The sequence below is a fragment of the Prionailurus bengalensis genome, chromosome A1 (genome assembly GCF_016509475.1).
Source record: "Prionailurus bengalensis isolate Pbe53 chromosome A1, Fcat_Pben_1.1_paternal_pri, whole genome shotgun sequence".
Taxonomy (NCBI): Eukaryota; Metazoa; Chordata; class Mammalia; order Carnivora; family Felidae; genus Prionailurus; species Prionailurus bengalensis.
This window is the reverse complement of record NC_057343.1, coordinates 102333953-102349374: the sequence shown is the minus strand read 5'-3', so window position 1 is coordinate 102349374 and position 15422 is coordinate 102333953.

Sequence of the window (15422 nt, the reverse complement as noted above, 5' to 3'; positions counted from 1 at the left end):
ACTTTGATTCATTCATCAATAAATTTAAATAGCTACTATGTATCAGGCATTATTCCAGATATTTGGGATATATCAGAAAACAAAACAGACCAAGATCTCTGCCATCACATTCTAGAAAAACAACTCTGGGTTTAGGACCAAAGTGGCATTACAAAGAAATGATGAACCCATCAATAAATAGTGCTATCCGTCTGGAATAAAATTAGATCCCTACCTTATACTGGACATAAAAACAATAACAGAAATTTTCAGACTAAAATGTAAAAGATACTCTAGTAGGAAAGTAGGAAAAAAGTAGGAAAAAAATACTGAACTATAAGACAAGTAGGAAAAAAATACTGAGCTAGAAGACAAAGCAAAATCCATGTTGTTCTGTGTGACTATATAATAAATCAAAGCTTCTGCAAAGTAGGAAAAAATACTGACCTAGAAGACAAAGCAAAATCCATGTTGTTCTATGTGATTATATAATAAATCAAAGCTTCTGAAAAAAAAAAGCAAAAACAAAAAGCACAGCAACAAAAATCGAGCTACAGGTTGGAAGAAGGTACATAATCAGGAAAGAATTTGTATCCAGAGTGCATATAGCATTTCCTACAAATTAATGGGAAACAAAGATTAAAAGCCTGATTTTTAAAATGGGAGGGGCACCTGGGTGGCGCAGTCGGTTAAGCGTCCGACTTCAGCCAGGTCACGATCTCGCGGTCTGGGAGTTCGAGCCCCGCGTCGGGCTCTGGGCTGATGGCTCAGAGCCTGGAGCCTGTTTCCGATTCTGTGTCTCCCTCTCTCTCTGCCCCTCCCCCGTTCATGCTCTGTCTCTCTCTGTCCCAAAAATAAATAAACGTTGAAAAAAAAATTTAAAAAAAAAAAAAAAAAAAAAAAAAAATAAAATGGGAAAGTAACATGTACAGTAATTCATAAAAGAAAAAATCTGGGGAGCCAATAAACTTATGAAAAAGTCATCAGCCCCTAAGGTTACAGGGACAACACCAAATAAAGCAGCAAGGAAGGGTGCCGGGGTGGCTCAGTTGGTTAAGGTTCTGACTTTGGCTCAGGTCATGGTCTCATACTTCCTGGGTTTGAGCCCCGCGGCGGGTTCTGTGCCGACAGCTCAGAGCCTGGACCCTGCTTCAGATTCTGCGTCTCCCTCTCTCTCTGTCCCTCCCTTGCTTGCACTCTGTCTCTCTCTCTCTCAAAAATAAATAAACTTAAAAAAAAAGCAGCAAGATGTAATTTCACACCCATTAAGTTGGCAAACATTTTATTTTTATTTTATTATTTCACTTCATTTCATTTTAAAGTTTATTTATTTTGAGAGAGAGAGAGAGAGAAAGAGGAGAAGAAGAAGAGACAGAGAGACAGAGGGAGACAGAGAATCCCAGGCAGGCTCCACACCAGACAGGCAGAGCCTGACAGGGGGCTCGATGTCATGCACCATGAGATCATGACCTGAGCCAAAAGACACGTAACAGACTGAGCCACCCAGGCGCCCCGTGTTGGCAAACATTTTAACTTCTGAGGATACCAAGTGTTGATGAACATGTGGAGCAGCAGGACCTCGCCTTCCCTTCTGCGGAGAGAGGAGACCGCACCGACACCTGCCGAGCAAGTGGGCAACATCCAGCAAAGAGCTGGCGTGGGTGCTCGAGGAGAGCTGGCTGTGAAAGTTCTTTGCACACTGCGTGTCAAGAGCAAATGCTGGGGAGCGAAGTGAACGTCCCATGAGCAGGACATTTCAGAGATTATAGCACATTCAGCAATGGAAAACTGCGGCCGTTAAAATGAATAAACTTGGGTCACCTTTAAATGACACGGAGAGCCTTGAGAAACACAATAGTTAAAAAAAAATGAGTTGCAGGAGGAAACAAAGAGTAATGATAACATATCCTTTCAATTCTACAAGAAAAAGGGCTAAATATTTATAGAGGTTTAGATGAGGGGCGCCTGGGTGGCTCAGTTGGTTGAGTGTCCGACTTCGGCTCAGGTTATGATCTCTCAGTTCATGAGTTTGAGCCCCGCGTTGGACTCTGTGCTGACAGCTCAGAGCCTGGAACCCGCTTCAGATTCTTTGTCTCCTTCTCTCTCTGCCCCTCCCCCTGCTCGCGCTCTGTCTCTGTCTCTCTCAAAAATAAAAAGAAACATTAAAAAAAATTATAGAGGTTTAGATTTGTATACAAGTATTTCTAAAAACCGTTAACATGAAAGACATTAAATTCTTGGGCATGGGGACTGGGGAATAAGGTTAGGGGGGAGTGTAGTGCTGTCCTCAATTCTAACTGTAATTTTTTGTGTCTTTAAAAATATCTCAGGGCGCCTGGGTGGTGCAGTCGGTTAAGCGTCCGACTTCAGCCAGGTCACGATCTCGCGGTCCGTGAGTTCGAGCCCTGCGTCAGGCTCTGGGCTGATGGCTCGGAGCCTGGAGCCTGCTTCCGATTCTGTGTCTCCCTCTCTCTCTGCCCCTCCCCTGTTCATGCTCTGTCTCTCTCTGTCCCAAAAATAAATAAACGTTGAAAAAAAAATTAAAAAATATATATATCTCAAGCGAATATCACACAAATCTTCAGATTTAATAAATCTGTTTAGTAGACGTGTTCATGCTCCCAAAGGTAGCCTCTGTCCTTGTCTACAAATGTGAAATATTTCCTACTAACATTATTGATATTTGAAGAAGAGGGAAAATAAAATACAGTTGGGTGAAATTGTTCCCCTGTACCTGAAATAAGGGAAAGACAACTTGAGACCGTGCATTCTCGCTATCTCTTTGATAATAAAACAAATTAAGAGTGCCTGGGTGTCTCAATCGGCGAAGCGTCTGACTGTTGATTTCGACTCAGGTCATGATCTCACGGTTGGTGGGTTTGAGCCCCACATCTGGCTCTGCACTGACAGCAGGGAGCCTGCTTGCGATTCTGTCTCTCTATCTGCCCCTCCCCCACTCACTCTCTATCTGTCAAAATAAGTACAAGTAACCTGGAAAAAAGTAAGAAAATAAAACAAATTAGGGGCGCCTGGGTGGATCAGTAGGTTAAGCTTCTGACTTCGGCTCAGGTCATGATCTCGCGGTTTGTGAGTTCGAGCCCCCCATCGGGCTCTGTGCTGACAGCTCAGAGCCCGGAGCCTGCTTTGGATTCTGTGTCTCCCTCTCTCTCTGCTCCTTGCCCTCCCCCACTTGTGATCTCTCTCTCTCTCTCTCTCTCTCTCTCTCTCTCTCTCTCTCCAAAATAAATACACATGTAAAAATATAAATACAAAATAAAAATAAAATAAAACAAATTAAAAGAATTGGGCCATCCTCTTTCTACTGTCTACTCCCCACCACCCACGTTGACATGTTGGCTCGTGTCCAGTCAGCCCAAGGACCATTTGGACCTACAGAGAAGCCCACTTGTAGGAAGAGCCTGGGAGCAGACAAGTGAAGGTCCAGTCGCTCGACCTTGCAATTAACAGGGAATACAAGTTTCACGGAGCATTCTGTCTTCCGGTACCCTTTTAATTCCTACCTTTGTGGCAATTCGACAAGAAAGAAAAGAAACATAGTATGATCTTGGCCTGAGAAAATAAACATGGAGATCATTTTTGCCAGGCCATCAAAGAGAAATCATAAAGTAGAAAGAGTACGTCAGTGCTCGGCCATCTTCTTCCTCCCAGAGATGCTCTTACCACTACCTTAAAGTATTTGTGTCCAATGGTTTAATCTATTCACGTTAATTTCTATAACTGATAGGTACCTGTGTCATCTTGTCTTAGGCATTTCCACGTTGCTTCCTTTGACAAACGATCCCACTCTTACAAAGGTGAGGAATTCAGCCCAATCTTATTTTCCACGTTGTGCTGATCTCGGCCAATATAACCTAGGAGTTTAAACACAAATGACTGTTTGACTACATTTTTATGTTATACGGAGTATCTTTCAAGGATGATTTTTAATGCTCAAGGATTATCTAGATAGTTCTATATAGTTAACTTGTATAAATGAATAATACAGTCTTTTTCTACTCAGACCTCCTCAATTTTTACTTCTTCTTTTTGACTTTCGATCATTAGGAGCTGTGCCTTCCAAACTTTAATGTACGTACGAATCACCTAGGGATCTTGTTAAAATGCAGATTCTAATTTTGGTAGGTCTTGGGAGGGGCTTGATATTCTGCATCACTAACTAGCTCCCAGGTGGATCTGATGCATCACTTTTCATCACCAAGGAGCTCAAGTACATTTTTCAGTGATACTCAAGTAGTGTGTTTTCTGCGTCTTTGCATATTTGAGAATGCATGTCTATCCTTTATACGTGTGAATAACGTTTTCACAGTTAGCAACAATATACTTGAAGACAGATTTTTCTCACAAATATCTCTCTAGTAGATGCCCTATTATCTTCCAGGGTCCTGCCTTGCAGGGAATATTAAGACTCACCTTATTTGAGCCCTTTGAAATGCAGCACTAACTTTTTTCCTGCCTGGAAGCTTGCAAGAGATTTTCTTATATCACAAGAATTCAAAATTTTGCCATAATAAATCTTGATGTGTTTCTACTTTCATTTCATTTGGTGAAGACCACAGTGAGCATCTTTAACTTGATATTTAATTTTTATAACGTTTATTTGTTTTTGAGAAGAGAGAGACAGAGCATAAGCGGTGGAGGAGAGACAGAGAGGGAGACACAGAATCTGAAGCAGGCTCCAGGCTCTGAGCTGTCAGCACAGAGCCCGACGCGGGGCTCGAACTCACGGACTGCGAGATCATGACCTGAGCCGAAGTCGGACACTTAACCTACTGAGCCACCCACGCACCCGTTAATTTGATATTTAAAACTTTTTTCACGCTTATGAGAAAATTTGTACTCAGCACTGATTAAGACATGTGCCCTATATTTTTTTATTTACTTATCAAGAATATTTGTTTTCCTTTAGTTGGATCATTTCCCTTATTCTTCATACTATTTGATTTCATCACTTATAGCTGCAGATTTTAATTTAATAATTGACAGAACTAGACAGAAAGACAGTAAGAATCCAGTAACTTGAAGAGTCTGAGCCGACTTGAGGTACGTGACTTTTATACAATGTGTGATAAACGTCCTTACGATGAAATATGTTAGAACCACGAAAATGACAGATGTATGGCTACATTTTCTATATTTGCCAACATCAATGAATCTTAGAAGCAAAGTTGAGGAGGGGAAATGCATTTCATAAAAAAGTAGCTTCACTATAAAACTGGTTTCATAAAAAGAAGCAAAACTAAATAATATATTTTTTAAGATATATATATGTATATATACATATGTATGTACATATGTATATGTATACATATGTATATATATGTATATATACATATATATATAGTAAATAGTACTATAGTATATACATATATATACATAGTACATAGTATATACTATATATACATGTAGTATATACATATATACATGTATATATAGTATATACGTATGTATATAGTAAATAGTAAGGAAAAACAAATAAGAGGAATGCATCACAACTCAGTAGACTGTCAACTTCGAGAAGAAATGAATACATAGTATATTTAATTCTTAAGATATTCTTAAAATATTGCTTCTTTATATTTAGTTCTTAAAATTCTCAGGAACTGTGGCTTGACCTATTCCCATCCCCTTTCCCTATGCAAAGAAACAGAAAACTATAGCCAATACACAGGGCAAAATAACAGTCATCAGAAAATGATCTGAAGGGGCGCCCCAAATTAGACTTACTCAATAAAACTTATACATTAGCTAGTATAAATATATTCAAAGAAATAAAGAAAATCATGTACAAAGAATTAAAGGATAGGGTCCCTGGGTGACTCAGTTGGTTAAGTGTCTGACTTCCGCTCAGGTCATGATCTCACGGTTCACGAGTTCAAGCCCCACGTCGGGCTCTGTGCTGACAGCTCAGAGCCTGGAGCCTGCTTCACATTCTGTGTCTCCCTTTCTCTGCCCCTTCCCCGCTCATGCTCTGTCTCTCTCTGTCTCTCAAAAATGAATAAACATTAAAAAAAATTTTTAAAGTAAACGCCAGGGGCACCTGGGTGACTCAGTCGGTTGAGCATCTGACTTGGGCTCGGGTCAGGATCTCACAGTTCGTGGGTTTGAGCCCTGTGTGGGGCTCTGTGTTGCCAGCTCGGAGCCCGGAGCCTGCTTCGGATTCTGTGTCTCCCTCTCTGTCTGCCCCTACCTCACTCATGCTGTCTCTCAAAAATAAATAAACATTTTTTAAAAATTAAAGAAAAAAAAAGAATTCAAGGATCAAGAGAATGAGAAGACAAACCATCATCTGGGAGAAAATACTTTCAAGACACATAGCTAATAAAAGACTGTTATTCAGGGGGCGCCTGGGTGGCGCAGTCGGTTAAGCGTCCGACTTCAGCCAGGTCACGATCTCGCGGTCCGGGAGTTCGAGCCCCGCGTCGGGCTCTGGGCTGATGGCTCAGAGCCTGGAGCTTGCTTCCGATTCTGTGTCTCCCTCTCTCTCTGCCCCTTCCCCGTTCATGCTCTGTCTCTCTCTGTCCCAAAAATAAATAAACGTTAAAAAAAAAAAAGACTGTTATTCAGAATATAGACGAGGAACATTTAAAACTCGACAATAAGAAAAGGAACAACCGAAATGAAAAATGAGCACTGCTATTAACATATGAAAAGATGCTCCACATCACAGGTCATCAGGGAATTGCAAATCAAAACAGTAAGAAGCGACCACTGGACACTTAATAGAATGGTAGAAATCCAACACCCTAATAATACCGAACGCTGGCAAGAACGTGGAAGCAACAGCAACTTATTCATCTGTTGGTGGGAAAGCAAGAGGGTACAGCCACTTTAGGAAAAACAGCTTGGACATTAATTACTGAATGCAGCATACTCTTACGATATGATCCCACAGTCACCCTCCTTGGTATTAACCCACATGAGTTGAAAACTTTTGTCTACACGAAAACCTGCTTTTTTAAAAAATATATATGCTCAGAACAACCTTAGTCATAATTCCTAAAACTTGGGAGCAACTAAAGATGTCCCTCAATAGGGGACATGAATAAATAAACCGCGGTACCTGCAGAAAAAGGAATATCATTCAGAACTAAAGAGAAATGGGCTGCCAAGGCATTAAAAACATGAAGGAACCAGGGCTCCTGGGTGGCTCAGTCAGTTAAGCGCTGACTGTTGGTTTCAGCTCAGGTCATAATCTCTCAGTTCATGAGTTCAAGCCCTGTATCAGTCTCAGGACTGACAGCAGAGCCTGCTTGGGATTCTCTCTCTCCCTCTCTCTCTCTCTCTCTCTCTCTCTCTCTCACTCTGCCCCTCCCCCACTCACACTCCCTTTCTCTCAAAATAAATAAGTAAACATTTAAAAAAGGATTAAAAAATAAGAAAAAAACGTGGATGAATCTGAAATGCATGTGACTTTCTGGGAAAGGTAAAACTGTGGAAATAGGTCAAGGATCGGGAGAGGGATGAAAACATCGAAGACAGGAGTTTCAGGGCAGGGAAACTATGTATTGATCCTGTAACGGTGGAATACAGGTCAAAATATGAATCGGTCAAAACCCTTTGAATATACAACACCAAGAGTGAAACCTAACGTGAAGTGTGGCCACTGGGTGGTAATAATGTGCCTGTGTTGGTTCACTGAGTCTGCGCTCTGGTGCAGGATGTTGAGGGTAGAGAAGGTTGTTTGTCGGGACAAGGGGGTAATATATGGCCACTCTGTACTTACTGCTCAGTGTTGCTGTGCAACTGAAACTGTTCCAAAAATTAAGTCTGTGTATGACACAGACAAAAAGGAATTAAAGGAGAGAAGGACAACAATGTCTCACAGAAAAAAAGTAGATATCGGTAAAGAATAAGGCATTATAAAAAAAAAGTATCCAATAGAAATTCTGGAGTGGGAAAGCACAATAACTGAAATGAAAAATGCAAGGGAGGTGGTCAGCAGCCCATTTCAGGCGGCAGAAGACACAGAACCAGCAAACCTTATCCAATCTGAGGAACAAGAAATCAAAAGAATGAAGAAAAATGAATTGAGTCTCAAAGAGGGAAGGCACCAGGCATACTAACATATGCCTGATGGGAGTCTCAGATGGAAAGGAAAGAGAGAAGGGGGCAGAAAGAATACACAAAGAAACGATGGTCCGGGCGCCTGGATGGCTCAGTTGGTTGGTTAAGCATCCGGCTCTTGGTCTCAACACACAAAAAAAATGATCTCAAGGTCATGAGTTCAAGCCCCACATTGGGCTCTGTGCTGGGCATGAAGCCTACTTTAAAAAAAGAAAGAGAAAGAAAGAAATGATGGTTGAAACATCCCAAATTTGATGAAAAAGATTAATCTACCACCCAAGAAGCTCAATGAATTCCAAGGAGCAGAAAAACTCAAGGATATATACGTCTAGATACATCATAATTAAAGCGGTCAAAGACAAAAACAAAGAGAAAATCTTTATAGCAGCCAAAGACAGATGATCCAAGATATACAAGCAATCCTCAATACGATTAACAACAAATTTCTCATCAAAAACCTCAAAACAGTCCACTGACATAATCAATGTGTTGAAAGAAAAAGACTTCAATATCCAGAAAAGTGACCCTTCCAAACTGAAAGAGAAATTAAAACGTTCCCAGATCAATAAAAACTGAGAGAATTCATCCCTGACAGACCTGTCCTATCAGAAACACTGAAGGGATTCCTTCTAGTTTAATGACAGAACACAGGAGAGTAACTTGAATCCACATGAGCAAATAGAGAACATGGGTAAAGATAATTACATCAGAGACTATAAGAAATATAAATACATTGTTGTAACAATGTTCTTCTCCTACTTGATTTATAAGACAGCTTTATAAAGCAATACCTATAAAAAAGGGTGATTGGCTTACAACATGTGAAGATTTCATTTGTTTGGCAACAATGGCACAAGAAGTGGGGAGAGAATAATATTATGCCAAAGTAAAGTGTTGTGTTCTGTTAAAGTTAAGCGGGTACCAATGCAAACTAAATTGTTTTGAGTTAGGACGTTAATTTGAATCCCAGAGCAAACACTAAGAAAACAACGTTTAAAAAATGGTTAAAGAAATAACAAGGGCACACACTGGTAGAATGGAATTTTTTAAAAAATATGACCCAACTATATAAAACATACTTTAAACAAAGACCCAAAAAAGTTGACAGGAAAAGAGGAGAAAACAATACCATGCAAACAGGAATCAAAAGAGAGTGAGGGCGCCTGGGTGGCTCCGTGGGTTGAGCAACCCACTCTTGAGTTCGGCTCAGGTCATGGTCTCTTGGTTTGTGACATCTAGCCCCACATCAGACTCCACCCTGGGAGTGGAGTCTGCTCAAGATTCATTCTCTCTCTCTCTCTCCAAAGGAAAGGAAAGGAAAGGAAAGGAAAGGAAAGGAAAGGAAAGGAAAGGAAAGGAAAGGAAAGGAAAGGAAAGGAAAAAAGGAAGGAAGGAAGGAAGGAAGGAAGGAAGGAAGGAAGGAAGGAAGGAAAGAAAGAAAGAAAGAAAGAAAGAAAGAAAGGAAGAAAGAAAGGAAGGAAGGAAGGAAGGAAGGAAGGAAGGAAGGAAAGAAGGAAGGAAGAAAGGAAGAAAGTGAGAATGGTTATAATAACATCACACACAATATACTTTCAGACAAAATTGTTCATAAAATATCTTAATTTCACCAGTAAGGCAATCAAAGCAGAGAGAAGTTAGGTAATTTGTCCAAGATCAGAGAGCATATAATTGAGAAGTAGGAAATGAAATTTTGGAAGGCTGGCAACCAGAGACAACAGGAACTTAAAGAAAAAGACCTAATCCTTGGCCTCTGAATTTCAAAATGAATGTTTAAAATTCATGTTATATACCAGCACTTGGCAAACCTTGGCCCCTTTCCTGTTTTTGTAAGGCCTATGAGCGAAGACTATTTCTTAAAATTTTAAATAGTAAAAAAAAAAAAAAACTGAAGAAGGTTTCATGACACATGAAGACTATATTAAACCATTGTCAGTTCTATATATTCTGCCAAAACCAAAGCTGAATATTCTCACTTATCATCCTATACAGCAGTTCCAGGGCTAGTAGAGAAAAGTTTCATTTCTATTTTTTGAGCTCAAGGCCAAAACCAAAATTGTTCTGAATGACAGGAACTACCTTCAACCATGATTATCCAGCACTGAATACCTTTTGAAATTAGTTTTGCCAAAGACTCGACAATGTTTTTGAACGTAAAAGCTTTTCTTTAGATTTTTGGCTTTGGCTGCGACAACCGAGATGGTGCTGGAGTGACCTTCCTACGGAACACAACCCTGAAAGCTGGACGACATACTTTAAAATTATTCGAAGGTGTTCTAGACAGCAGATGCAGGCAGTATTTAAGGATTTGCTTTCCTTGAGGAAAGGAAAACACAGGAAATAAACTCTGTGCTCACTTTGGCTTTTTTTTTTTCCCTAAGGACATTCAATTCACAGAGCTGAGGGAAAAATGGTACCTGGGCTAAAACAGTGGTCTTGCTGGGCTGACAATGCAGGGGTCCAAGTCAGGGCAGCCACAGAAGCCAGAATGTAACGGCAAAGCCCCAGAGACCAGGATACTAGAGAGAAGAGAACCTCAAAATCTGTCAACAAATTCCCTTTCTGTAGTCGGCCTATAGGCTTTATTAGTACGAATTATATTACACACACATGCACACACACACACTTATGCACACACACATGCACACACATGTACACACAGTAGAAAACAGCAGCTGGGAGGCTAGAAAGTTAAGCACAGAGGTGCTTCCTGGCCTGAGAAACAGGTGTTGAAGTTCAAGGGCTAGAATTTCTATATAATTTGAGAGCTGTACCCACGGTCAAGGGGCTACATCCTCGGAGGAGGGGAAAAACATCTGAGCCCCAATAAACACATTTGCAGGAACAAAATGACCTGCCATACTCATCCCTGCCAAAAAAAAAAAAAAAAAAAAAAAAAAAAAACAACCCACCAAAAACCTTGGTCCACTTCGCTGTGCATGGTCTATTTGGGTATATGCTCTAGTAGCCATCACATGCAGGTAAAAATTTCACAACCAGCTCTCCAAAGGCGACAACAACATCAAAAAAATCTGGATTTCTGGCATTTGCCAATCTCTGTCACGCAAATACGCCCACCATGACCAGTTTCACAGTAGCAGTGTGACATCACTGACCACAGATTTGGGGAGGGACAAGCACTGTCACTCTAACTCTCACCAGCTGGCGTGAGTGGACCCCAGCACGGTCTGGAACCACGCGGCCCAAACCCTGCAGTCAGTTCACAGCTTCAAACTCAGCAAAAAGGAAGGAATGACTTTAAAAACCCAAATATGTCTTGCAATTTGGCATTTGTTTGAATATTTGGAAATGTTGAATTAATCTGAACGCCTCTTTTCAGAGATGTTCTTTTCTGTAAGGTAAGACCTACAATAGGACAGTATTCTCGAACATGATTTCTTCTTATGAAGAATTCTTACACTACAGCATGAGTCTCTCTCATTCGAAAACAAACAGAAGAAGTGTCTTAAACACCAATGAAACATTTTTCTATGGATTTACCTTAAACATATGCCGATTAAACATAGTTTGATTCAACAAATACTTATGGAGGGTGTGCCCGATTTAAGGCACTCTGTAACGCAATGAAGGGTTTCCCATGTCTTCAACTGTGCTGATCAAAACAAATATTCAACACTCTAAAAGAAAAGCTGTTATAAGGAAGTTTTTATACTTGAGGATTACAGCGAAGTGGGGGTAGGGGGGGTAAGACCCAAAGCAAAGAGCAGGGGTATAATAACGCAGGTCATAAGGTTAAAAGTTTCAAAAAATGGAAATGCTGGCCTCCAAGCCTCCAGCTGGTATCCTCTTAATGGTGTGTGAACTCAGTTCAAAGCCACCTCTGTAATGACCCATGACCGAAAGGGGACATGTTTCCATTCTGGCTTCATGAGTTTGGGATCCTACTACCTTATTTGTGGCTCTCCTCCTCCACCAGGGAATAGTTAGCCACGTTCTTTTGGGCTATTTGCCTATGTCTAAGTCACCGGGTTTCTAGTACTTAGGAAGAGTATGATTTTTCCTCCTGAAATCCTGGCCTTATAATGAATTTACTCCATAACATAGTGTCTCTCTGAGGAAGAAAAATCTTATTCCTGTAGAGGTGATGGCTTGACTTCCCTATGTATCTTAATGTATAAAAACATATTCTAGGGATGTCTGGGTGGCTCAGTCAGTTCAGCGGCCAACTCTTGGTTTCAGCTCAGGTCGTGATCCCAGGGTCGTGGGATCAGGCCCTGTGTCACGCTCCACACTGAACGTGGAGCCTGCTTGGGATTCTCTCTCCCTCCACTTCTCCCCAGCTCATGCTCTGTCTCACTAAAATAAAAAAATAAAGGGGCGCCCGGGTGGCTCAGTCGGTTAAGCATCCGACTTCGGCTCAGGTCATGATCTCACAGTTCATGGTTCAAGCCCCGCATGGGGCTCTGTGTTGACAGCTCAGAGCCTGGAACCTGCTATGGCTTCTGTGTCTCTCTCTGTCTCTCTGCCCCTCCCTGGCTTGTGCTCTCTCTCTCTCTCTCTCTCTCTCAAAAATAAATAAACATTTAAAAAAATATTAAATTAAATAAAATAATAAATAAGTACATAACATATATCCTAATATTAGATGCTCTAGCCTGCTGAAATGTGGCATTATGTTTGCCTTAGCTTCCATGATTTCTCTTGTGCTAACTTCTGCTTAGATTTGTTGAACTTAGTTTATCACACGTAGCAATATGGGAAAGTGTACTCATTTTTTACTGCAACTGTAGCAAATTACTCTAAATTTAGCAGCTTAAAACAATACAAAATCTATTATCTCACAGTTCTGGACATGCAAAGTCTGAATTGGTCTCAGCAGGCTAAGTGTGGTGTCAGCAGGGCTGAATTCCTTCTGGAGGCTCTAGGGGAAAATCGTTCTTTACCTTTTACAGCTTCTACAGGTCGCCTGCCTTATTTGGCTCATCCATCTTCGAAGCCATCGATGACCGTGGGTGTTTCACACCTCATATCAGTCTCATAGTGACTCTCCTGCCTCCCTCTTTCACTTACAAGGACTCTTGGAATTATACTGGGTCAACCAGGATCAACCAAGATAACCTCCCCATCTCAAAGTCAGCTGATTCGAACCTTAATCCCCATTTGTCATATAACGTAACACATTCACAAATTGCAGGGATAGAGATGTGGACATTTTAGGAGGGCCATTATTCTGCCTGTTGCAGATGGGGATGGGGTCACAGCTAGAGAAAGACCAAAGAATATGCAGAAAGCTTTTACAAGTTCGTTTGTTCCCAAAGAGGTAATGACGCACTGCCGCTACAAAACTATAATACACAATTTGTAATGGTCAGACCCTCTCTCCTCTGTGTGACCGAGGCTCACTCCCTCTGCGTATAGAATAGCCTTAGGAGTTGTCCGCGTCCTACGATAGAAAGCTGCTTAATCTTTTGACTCTACCGCAAAAGTTGCTCCATTAGACTTGAAAGTTAAAACATGAAAGCCACTCATTTCACAAGGACATAGAGGACCAGAGAGGTGTTACAATTCACTTACATTTTCATACTAAGTAAGTCGGAGACGGACCTAGAAACCAGATCTTTCAGGGCGCCTGGGTGGCTCAGTCAATTGAGCCTCCAACTCTTGATGTTGGCTCAGGTCACGATCCCAGAGTCATGAGTTCAAGCCCAACATTGGGCTCCGTTCTGAGCGTGGAGCCTGGTTGGGATTCTCTCTGTCTCCCTCTGCCCTTCTCCTACTCATGCTTGTGTGTGTGCGCACTCTCTCTTTAAAATTAAAATAAAATAAAATATAATATAATATAATATAATATAATATAATATAAAATTAAATTAAATAAAATTAAATTTAAAAATAAAATAAAATATAAAATAAAATAAAATATAAAATAATAAAATAAAATAATAAAATTAAATTTAAAAATAAAATAAAATATAAAATAAAATAAAATAAAATAAAATAAAAAAGAAACCAGGTCTCTGAATCCTCAATTCAGAGCTCTTTTCCTGTACAAGGCCACATGCTGGTGACTGAGGGTCTTCAATAACTTTGCTACTTGTCAGCATGAAGGAGAAGGTGAGTGTAGAACCCATCACTCTTGAAAATGAAAATGATCCCATTCCCTCCAGTGTGATAAAAACCCATCCCACTATCATCTCCATGCTAGTATAAGTGCTGAGACGATTTATAGGTGCAAGGAAATTGAGTAGACCATAAATTAGTTCCTAACGTTCCTCTGGCAAACAATGTTGATTAGCTGACACCACAGTTCTTCCAAATGCCCTCACAGAAAAGAGTTGAGAAAATACAAATGCTCTTTTTTTTTTTACACCATCCAGTGAGAAATAAAAAGAATTCTGCCAAAGGGATCAATGGTGTGCTGTGAAAGCTCTTGCCTTCATGATAAATGGACAGTCAGACCTAGGTTGTGAATTCCTTTTTATGCCTACTTGGAGGACAAGAACTTTTTTGTTTGTCTCCTGCTCTATTCCAAGCATTAGGAAGTACCTAGAATACACACAGATGTTTCTTGGAATAAATAAATAGTGTTGAACGATGCCAGGAGTCACAGCAGCTATTTGAAAACATAGAGGGAAAATCAGGCAAATCCCAGAGATGTCATCCTTGACATCACTGGGCCAGTGAATTAACACCAACAGCTGCCTCCCTCCCTTGTTACGTGACAACATTTAATTCTACTTCATATTCACTCTATGTCTGGTTGTCTGTTACTTGCGGCCAAAAGCATTACTTACCTGTAGAGTCACGTTACGGACTCCACGAGTCTGCAAATCAGACCTCTGAAAACAGCTGCTGCTAGCAAAGGGAAAATTTATAGGGTGAGGGTAATGTTCAAGATCTTGATAGAGGTTCAAGTGTGCAATTTTCAAAACTCAGCAAATGTACACTGAGGATTCATGTGTAATTATATCTAATTTTAACTAAGAGAATAAAAGCTGTAAACGAACGTTGAACACTGGTTAATGACATGCACACTGGAGTTTTATACATCAGGGAGTGTATCGTTATCTGCAATTTACCTTGCAGGGCATCAAATGATAAAATAGGGTTGCCTGGGTGGCTCAGTTGGTTACACGTCCAACTTTGGCTCAGTTCACAATCTGTGCTGAGAGCTTGGAGCCTGGAGCCCGTGTCAGATTCTGCGTCTCCCTCTCTTTCTGCCCCTCCCCCACTCATATTCTGTCTCCCTCGCTCTCAAAGATAAACATTAAACCAATTTGACAATAAATTTCATATTATAAATAAATAAATAAATAAATAAATAAATAAACATTAAAAATTTTTTTAAGATAAAATACAGATTGACCCGAGTATTGCTATACGATAAAGCAAGTACAATA